The sequence below is a fragment of the Ixodes scapularis genome, unplaced genomic scaffold (genome assembly GCF_016920785.2).
Source record: "Ixodes scapularis isolate PalLabHiFi unplaced genomic scaffold, ASM1692078v2 PGA_scaffold10__122_contigs__length_95168666, whole genome shotgun sequence".
Classification (NCBI taxonomy): domain Eukaryota; kingdom Metazoa; phylum Arthropoda; class Arachnida; order Ixodida; family Ixodidae; genus Ixodes; species Ixodes scapularis.
In genome coordinates this window covers 73,378,677-73,388,484 of record NW_024609836.1, presented here as the reverse complement: position 1 = coordinate 73,388,484, position 9,808 = coordinate 73,378,677, and positions in this window count along the sequence as shown.

Below are 9,808 nucleotides of genomic sequence, written 5' to 3'. Positions count from 1 at the left end.
TACTCAAGTTACATTTGAGGCCAATACTCAGTAACTTTACTTAATTACTTTGCGAAGGAACTTGTACATTTCTGATCCGACGGACCCGGATATAAATCTATTTATTCACGAAACTATTGCGCCATTTTCAGAACGAATTTAGCAAGGCTATAGGAAAATACATTGGGTCCTAGCAGTATAGTCATCTCATATTTCATTTTTGACCTGTCATAAACCCTTTAATGCGAAATAATTCGGAAGAATTACGTAGGCAATCGCAACATTCGGAATCTCCAAGGGCTTGACGGAAAATTCCAACTGTAACCATTGTTCAAACCCCACGAGAAGTGAAATCGAAATAGCAACAGCAAACGACACAAACTGTAGCATTAAAGCGCAACTGCTTTTTTTATCAATATGTAAACTGTAAAAAATACACGGTGGACAAGAATAAACCAAAACATAAAAAAATAAACTCGAAAAGTAAAAAAAAAAATTACCGTATCTCCACGTGGTGAATGATGTTGATTGGGGCAATGCTCTGGTGATGCTTGTCTGCGTAGACGCTGAGCCGCAGCATGCCGAGCCTTTCGTTCGTTTTCATCCATGTCAGAAAGAGAATGTGTGGTATGGAACGTGTTTATATAAGCATTTGAGCATTTGACCGCAGCGCCCTCTCGTCTATAAACGTTAAGTCAATGCATGCAAAGTTTAACGCGATTATATACGCATTTGACCGCAGCGCCCGATTCTGTACAGACGTTGAGCGGCTACATGCAACGTTTCATCCATGACATCCCCAGCTCTTGAGTTACTACCACATCTCAGAGCCCCCTACTCGTCCCGCAGTCGTAGCGGAGTGGTTAAGGCGATGGACTAGAAACCATTGGGGTCTCCCCGCGCAGGTTCGAATCCTGTCGACTGCGCAAACATGTTTTTTTCATCACTTTTTTTTTCCCTACACAAGCACGTGAGCACGTGCTCACAAGCTCGTGAGCACGTGAGCTCACGAGCACGAGCACGAGCACGAGCACCAGCAAGATCGATGTGAGCACGGACACCGGACGGACAAGGCTAGACCCTAAGGAGCTTCACCCCTAAAAGAAAAACATAAATTTATAAACGTAACGTTCTTCGCGGTGCCTGTTTGAGGTGCCAACCGGTAACATGCTTTGCGATGCCAGGCACCGCAAAGCATGTTACAGGTTGGCACCTCTCTGTCGCTCCGGCCCATGGCCATTTTTGGGTCGGTTGTACGAAAATGTATTCGGAATTTTCCCTTCAAGACTACCGTCCACCTCAGTGTTTTCCACTAGTCTCTTCCTGACCACCCCGTATCATTTTTGCGCTCTTTAATAGTAATGAAATTGTGAAGAACGGGAATGCGCAAGCCCCTTTTATGGCAACCGCGTTAGCGTCTATTTGGCCATATTTCTCAATTTATAACTTTAAAACCACGCAAATATTGCATTATGTTTCTGCAGAGTCCGTTAGTACATATCATAAACGTTAATTGTGATACAGAGCAACACACTGGCAAAGTTTGAAGACCATAGCTTTTAATTACACGGAGAAAATAATTCTTTCATCCAGAGAGTTATTGCGCAATGTGCCGTGTTTGCGATTTTGTTTCTTGAAATAACAAACCTAATACTCGGTAATAAATACTTTCTCACAACCCTTCCTCTGCCTAATCTGTCAGTAAATATGTCTAGACCTGTAGCCAGGCAAGTTGTTTGGGGGAAGCCTTCCAAAATGCCAACATCGCGCGATACACAAAACGCGCAGGCGTGACTGAGAGAGTGCTCAAAAATTTGTTTCGCAAATACTTTTTTTTTCTAGAGCAAGGATTGGTTTTATTCTTCTAGGCATGGAGCCAGAAGAATTTTTTTTCATCAAAATTAAAGATGGTCACCGGACATGGCTGTTGGATCTTATCTGAAAACACCGTACAGACATAAATGAAAAAGACGTGGCCTGCCACGTGTCAATTTCCCTGGTAAATTTAGAGGGCAAATTCAATTCGTGTGTAGGTCATGTTACATCAATCCAAGTGACGTCATTTTCCCCGCTAAATTTAGCGGGGCCACTGAATTGGACGAGGTCACGCGAAGTACAAATGTTCCGCTAGAGCTAGCAGGAAAACAATGTGTGTATAGGCAACGTGACACCAAGTCATATGATGTTTTTTTCTTCGCTAAATTTAGCGGGGAAAAAACGGCCAGAGACATACCTCAAAGTAAACTGAAGATCTGAAGAAAGCTAATCGCTTGGAAACCAAATTCAATCATGGCAATGATTTTTTTTTTTCTTTCACTTTAGATTTTTTGTTGCCTGAACCAGTACTTACAATCTAAACCCGTTTTCAGCTCAAGAACCGTAGTAGAACAAGTTCGGCTCCTCTAAGAACAATTCTAATTTTCCACTTTATGCGTAAAATTAAGATATAATTATGTGAATTTTAGATCAGATGTACGTTATCTTATCAAGACGTTCACGTTCCAAACGTCACAGCCATCGCTTTTTTCCTCCGACAACCAAATCTCGTAAGAACTACTTCGCGCCAAGTATGAACAATACGGAAAACAAGACCTTTTTTCTTAGGTGAAAACGGGTATAAAAAAGAATGCCTGTGCCTCTCCCCCCCCCCCCCCCCCCCCCCTCTTCTTACCTTCCAAACCTTATCACTGCTGGCGCCAACTCAGCCATTGGATCTAAGCCTGACGTCGAGAGTCCTTCGACCCGTTGGGTCCATGCCGAGCACTGACGCAGCACTCGTGTCTTATTTCTCTCCCCTCTTGATATGTCTTTGACGTTTATTTTCAGTAAAATCTGCGTGATCTTCCCAAGATGAAAGTGTTTCCGGTGATAGGGGAAGGTGTTCCGTAGATGTTTACAATAGTTTCAGGATCCCTCATCCTTTCCACGTGTGCTGGAGTCGATGCCCCTGCACGACCGAGCGAGCCACGACCTTTTCATCTGACGTGTCAAGCTGAGCGTATTCCCTCAGTTTGCCCAGAATGCCGAACTTGGGCAGGCCCATGATTATTCTTCTAGCCTGATTGTTTAAGACTTTGATATTCTGCCATCGAGGCATTTTGATCCGGTATTGCCGGGCCTCTAGCAGATGCGCCATACGGCTAGGGCGTTGACCATTGTTCTGCTGATTACTTCTGTTGCTCCGCTCCTGCAATGTCTGTGTGTATCCTGAAGACAGCTGCCTACCATTCCCGTTTCTAAAATGACGGGGAAATTGAATATTTTGCCTGTTAGATAGAGGTTCAGTTTTTACGCAATCTTGGCGAGACGTTGTCTTTTAGGTATAGTTATGACGTAGTTGGTTTTATCCGGAGATGCTTGCATCTTTACTCTCCTTAGGTGGGCTTCGATTATGTCTAGGCCTGCTTGGAGTGTCTTGCTGCCTTGCAATACTGTCGATTTTTTTTTCCATATTGAAACGTCATCCGTGTACACAGTGAAGCCCAAGATGGCGATCTTGGCAAGTTCGTGGTGCATGGCTGCAATTATGAGATCAGCGTCCGGCTGAGCCACACCGTTCGGCGTGGCTCAGCCGGACGCTGGAAAAAGCTATTGGAAAACTGCAACCCAAGCTGCGCTCGGGAATCCTTCGAGACTGGATACACCCGAGGGGCGCACCGCAGCACTGCAAATCCATATTGGACTCGCTGCTTGACTTCGTCGCGACAGAAAACATCCAGAACTCCATCTGGTTACAGACATTTCTGGTACTCCCCTCTCTATCCACACACCATTCCCACACACCCTTCTCTCTCCGATGACAGTGGACAATTGGTTATGGAGAGTCCTACTCGCTTTACGTTTTTCTTCTTTAATGAAACATGTTCCATCAATCTTTTTTTTTTTTTTTTCGCAAGAGCAACTGTGATTTACTGCAAGAACGGGGAAGAAGCGCGAGGAAATATTTAAGAATCCTCTGCATCAGTGACAGAATCAGTGTCCCTTTTCCTAATCTTCTCAACCTCGAATTCCAGCGCCACCTTTCAAAAGCTGACTCAAGTGCGCGTCGTCTGCTACAACATAAAGCCTTTTTGATATTTAGGACAATTAGTACGCTTTAAAAGTTACAACCATTGCCAGCGATTTTAATGAAAACGAGAAAATCTCTAATTAAAGAGTCGTTTTTGAAATAGCTGTTCTCTTTTCTGAAGTATGGTTCTTGCGTACAGAGTCGAGCTTTAAAATAGACTTATGGTTTCATATTATATCAAACAATTCTAAATATGAATACAACCAAATCAGCCCCACAAAGTACCAACCTATTTCAGCTAGCATAATTTTAAAAAAATTAGATCAGATGTAGAATGCCATCTGAAAAAAACCAAGAACGCTTGAAGGGAATTCCTTTAAATTTTATCATATTCAAGTAGTGTTTACGAAGACTCTGCAGACGTTGCACTTCTAATGTTTTTTTTTTTGTTTTTTTTCTTATGCTGGGTTTTTATATTGAACAAAAGCATGCCCTCAAATGTCGTTGCAGCGCTGTGATGAAACTGAGTTACGACACTTCCAAGTCATATGCAAGAGGAATTTTTTGAATAAATATAAAAAAAGTGCGAGTCTACTTGACGAGCCCCTTATCTAATCATTAAAAAAATTATAACGCGACTTGGATGCATTATATATCTAGAAACTTGGAATGCGTAGAGGCAAGTCTTCGAAAATATCAAAACTTGCCTTGTTTGCGTTTTTATTGCGTGTTAAGTTTCGACATATGCATTTCACATTCTGGACTAAAATTCAGGTAATGAATTGTCAATTTATTTGCAAAAAGAACCAAATACGTGACAGGTGCTCAGCCCCGACATATATACCACAAACAGGAGCGTAGCACAGCTACTTTAGCACCGCTGACCGGTATCATGGTTGGAACAAGGATACCACCGGCTTAAACTGAGAATGCAGCGAATGTCACAAGCACGACAGCTCGAGGTTGCTGCTTTGAAGCGTTTTTCCGTAGAACGAGTACTCCATCTAGAAATGCAAGTCTCAAAGTCAGGAGCGCGGACTATCTCGCGCTTGTAGCTTTGACTGCATTCACAACTTAAAAAGGTCATCGAACGAAATTGAATTGGAATGTTCATAACTTTTCACAGGCGTACTGGTCCTCCGTCTGGAACAAATACACTCCCACAAACTGCCAGTGATTTGGTAGGTTCTTTGACGCGATGATAATGCGAGGATAAAAGTGAACAATTTCTTTCAGTTTTGCCTTCGTAATGCTTGATGACGTAAGTGTGGGATCGGAGCCACCCACCTGACTACAGTCAATCGCGGCTCATGGATTGGACGCGAGAACTGTGAGCACTCGACTTCGGCTCGTAACAATTAATGCCTCCGCGGAATGTCGGGTAGTCGCTCGTGCTCAACCACAGTACATTGTACAACCACAGAGGTGATGAAAATAGCCGAGCTCTAACAGTGACTGGGGCTCCATCACGTTTTTTCTACTTTGCCAACCCCAGCGCGTGGATATATGTTTAACGTTGGCAGCATAGGATAGGGCACATGGCAACGTGGCTGCTTGTTCTGGCTCCGAGTTGAGGGGATGAACGATGTTCATATTTCTCAAATTGTTTTGTGCGACTTATTGCCTACAAAAAAAAATATAACGAAGTCAAGTTTATTCAATTATTAACGTTAGGGAGTGATTTTAAGTATTATTTAGCGAGTATTTAGAACATGACGTTTATTTTTTAAAAAGTGGGACATATGTGTCCCATTGGCAGTAACATATATTCCAAAAAGTAGGACATATTTGTCCCAATGTCGTTTTATGGTTCCAACCTTGAGTTATTTATTAGCAGGCACTGCATGAAACGGTCCAATGCATATCGCACACAGCGTCACAGCACAGGCGACACAAAACAAGCTTGTGCGAACTTCTCTTTTTTCTGTTGAACACGAACGGCACACACTTAAAATTTTAACACCCTCATTGGTGTAAATGGCTTGTCCCATAGGGAGCACCCTTAAAGGGGTCATGAAACGCTTTTCCAACTTTTTCCTGTTTAGCTTTCCTCCTCAACTCATAAATCGCGCATTCCACCAAAAGAGTTAAACAAGACGAAAAAGGGGAGACCCCTCTTTCTCGCACTGTCGTTTGTATAATCCGGACACATCCATTCTCCCCCTAGAAGATTAGCCCGTCGCTCAAAATTCAGACAAAAGTTGCTTTCCCCACCCCGTTCATTCCGAAGCTGACAGTGCTGTTGAAGCTACGTAATCGTTGGGCCAGCCACACTTGCCACGTGAGCGTGGCAAATGTGGCTGCAGAGAATGAAGTCAGGTGATGAAAGGGAGGCGGCTGATTGGTCCGGCAAGCGTGTAGCTTCCACCACAATGTCAGCTTAGGGGTGAAGGGAATAAGTGAGGTCCGGTTGCGTGTGACGTCAGTTTGGACCCGATAACGCGCTTTTGGGACCGCGGATGTATCACAGTGAAAAGGCAGAGAGGTCGCGAAGGGGAGGAGGTACGAAATAGTCCGCTCTGTTTTCAAATTTTCGCACTGAAAGTCAGGCTTTTGACTTTCTACCTTTTTTCTTTTGGTCCACTGAACAATGTGCTATTAGTAAAATCCCAATCTAAAATGATTTATCCCAACCCAAAAATCGTTTCATGGGCCCTTTAATCGTGTAACAGAACACTCTAGGAAAGGGGTGTAATTCTTAGCACCTTAATAAAGGGATGTAATTTTCGGACACCCTAAAAAAGGAATGTGATATTCCCACACCCTAAAAAAAAGGTGTGATTTTCTAACACTCTTAATCATGGGTATGAGTTCTAACACCCTAAAAAGGGGTGTGATTAATGTCTAACACCCTAAAAAGGGGTGTTACGTTCTAAACCCCCCCCCCCCCCCCCCCCCCCCGGTAATGTCCACCTCTCAGAAATTACTGGGGGAAACCCTGCTTGCGACATTCATTCTTTCTAGCACTGTTGACGTAAGCAAAACTCGACAGGCTTGGAAAGACGGAACGACCGGAAGTTACTTGGGACGCAAGCGGCAGTTCATGTTTTTAAGCATGCTGGCAAAGTACTTACAAATAAGAGAGCGACCTCATGTAATCCGTGATAGATGACAGAACAATTCGCAAACACAATGCCGGGGATGAAGGCGGTCGCTCACATTCAACGGAAGCCTCGCGGTCACCGATAAGCAGCTCTCTGTCGTGATAGATGCACAATCCGATTTGAGCAGCACGAAACACCGCAAACACAATGTCGAGGATGAAGGCGGTCGATCACATTCAACGGAAGTCTCGCGTCCGCCGATGAGCAGCTCTTTGTCGAAACTCGTCCAACAAACACAGCACAATAATTCCATAGACTCCGACGAAATAAATGGCCAATAGATGAAAAAGTTGGCATAGATGTATTCCGGCCGTTCACGACGAAAAACCAAGGTCGCGAAATGGAACTCGTCAGGACCTGCTTGCTCGAAAAATAGAACACTGACGGACGCTTTTCGGAAACCGGATTTACGTGGTCCCTACAACTCACCATAAACTGGCAAACGGCGAAGGCTATGACCCCAGCAAGCCATCAGCGCGCCAGAGCGAGTCGCGTGACTAATGTTCGTCCAAGCGTTTTTGTCCTACGGAGAGCGGTCACGTGTTTCGCTCCACACCTCTGATTCGCTAGAAGCGGCCTTCGCACTCGCTCACAGCCACACGGACACAAAAGAAGGTGGGGAGGCTTATCAGAAGAAGAGGTCAAAGAGGGGTGGACACAGCTGCTAATCTCCCTCTGCTGCCTCCTGGGCTGCACAGGGAGGGTCGCCTTGTATGTGGGACCTTGAAGTTGTTGTTGTTCGAGCGGCGGTTCCCTTTCGAAAAGTGTGGAGCCGGGGAGTGGCTTATGCTTTCTGGGTAGAACTCGTTGATCGTCTTCTTGTTTATGCGTTTGAATTCCTTCTTTCCCTTTCCTTTTTTCTTCATGTGTTTGGAAGTGTATTTATTGGTTCAGTCAGGTGAGTTTGTGCTACCCAAAAAAAAAAGGCGCCACTGTTTGTTCCAAGCTTCAGCGCAGTTAAAAAGAAAATGAATAAAAAGATTAAGCAAAGCGGAATTTGCTCGCTTTTTGCCCGAGAAAGACTTCTCGGGCTAAAAGCAAGCAGATTCTGTTTTGGCTAATGTTTTTATTTTTAACGTCGTATTTTAGGCGGCAAAGAAATAGAAATACCTCTCCGGCATAGCCGATACGCGCAGGATACTCTCAACACTCAACTAAAAACGGCGTCGCGTACATTATGTCAGGATATCGTTGGCGCGACTCATCCCATTCATTAAATATTGGCTAAACGAAAATGGTGTGGGCACAATCTTTTCGAATAGATCCAATATCGGCGCCATACGGTGTGTTGCCTGGGCTGTATATTTACACGTCTACGGTCACCTTTTGCGAGCGGAGGTGATTTTTTAAATCGAAGTTGAACTGCTAAAACTGATGCACGCGCGACGCGTAATTTTCGGCTCCTCTCGGACGGAGAGTTCGATCGGAGTTGCAAAAAACATTCTCTTGCACTTCCTAATCATACGCGCCTTTGTGTGCCGATTAATTATATTTGATGTTGATACCGCCGTACATCAGCAACCGTTTCATCAAAGCAATAAACATGAACGGTTAAAAAATCGTGGGTGTAATCGACAGTATCAACATTACGCCCGTCTCACACCGTGTGAATGAAAAGTTTGTGGACGTCCGTTAACCACTTGACCGGGGATGGAAGCATAGAGCACTGCTCATCGTCATTTGCGCCGGGTTTTCGGGCAAACACCGGTAGGAATAAATGGCCCCTCCTCTGGCGTGAAGAAAAACGGCGTCGATGACAATGATATTGACCGAACAGAGGGGAAAGCGGATTTGTGTAAGATTAATGTGACGCGCATTCTTGCACGTTCTCGTTGATGTCCTGAAGTTTTGACGGGACGCGGACCGATGCATCTCTACATAATTCCAAGCAATTTGTGCTACGTCTTCGTATTGCACAAAGTATAAAATCCACCGCTTAGAGCACATATTAGATAAAAATTCGAGATTGCTAACGCAGGCGACTTTTTTTTTCCGACTCATTTCATAGCTAGCTCCTCGATTTGGGGCACATGCTGCTATACCGCGATGACGATCAATCGATGTCACGATGTCCTTACCGGTTCCTCTCGTAGACAAGGGTTTCTTCGACGTGATAAACTCCGACTCCTTGAAATCATATAAGTCCATCACACCCTTTCTACACGTTTTGAACGGGGGGTGTTGCGACGAGTGCGTACACCCTTCTAACGCGATTTCCTGAGCACATTTCAAATTGTGGGTGTGATAGGGGCGTAAGAGGGGTGTATGTAGGGTGTAAGCCGTCTCGTACACCCCAGTGACACCCACCAATACTCAAAATCGTTTAAAAAGGGTGTAGGAAGGCTGTAGGAAGGGTGTTGGTTAAAACAAACACCCTTTTAACACGATTTTGGGTGTTAAAATATTATCTGTGTAGCTAGGGAGGCTCAAGTGAGGGTGGGTGCAACTGCTAGTTCGGCGATCACGGGACATGAACGCCATTTAATTGCTAAATTTTGCTGGGAGTCTATGGGGCAAAGGGTCGTTTTCTTTCCTAACTCGGGTCATAAAAGCCCATTAAGATGCTTGAATAATTTACACAAGGTATAAATGATTACTTTTCCATAGCCACCAGTCTTGTTGCGATAGGTTAAGTATTTTTTAACGCGAGAAATGGTAAATTCCGCCATCTTGGACGTTGCTGCTTGTCTGGCAACTTTGCTTTCTCCGCTCGACG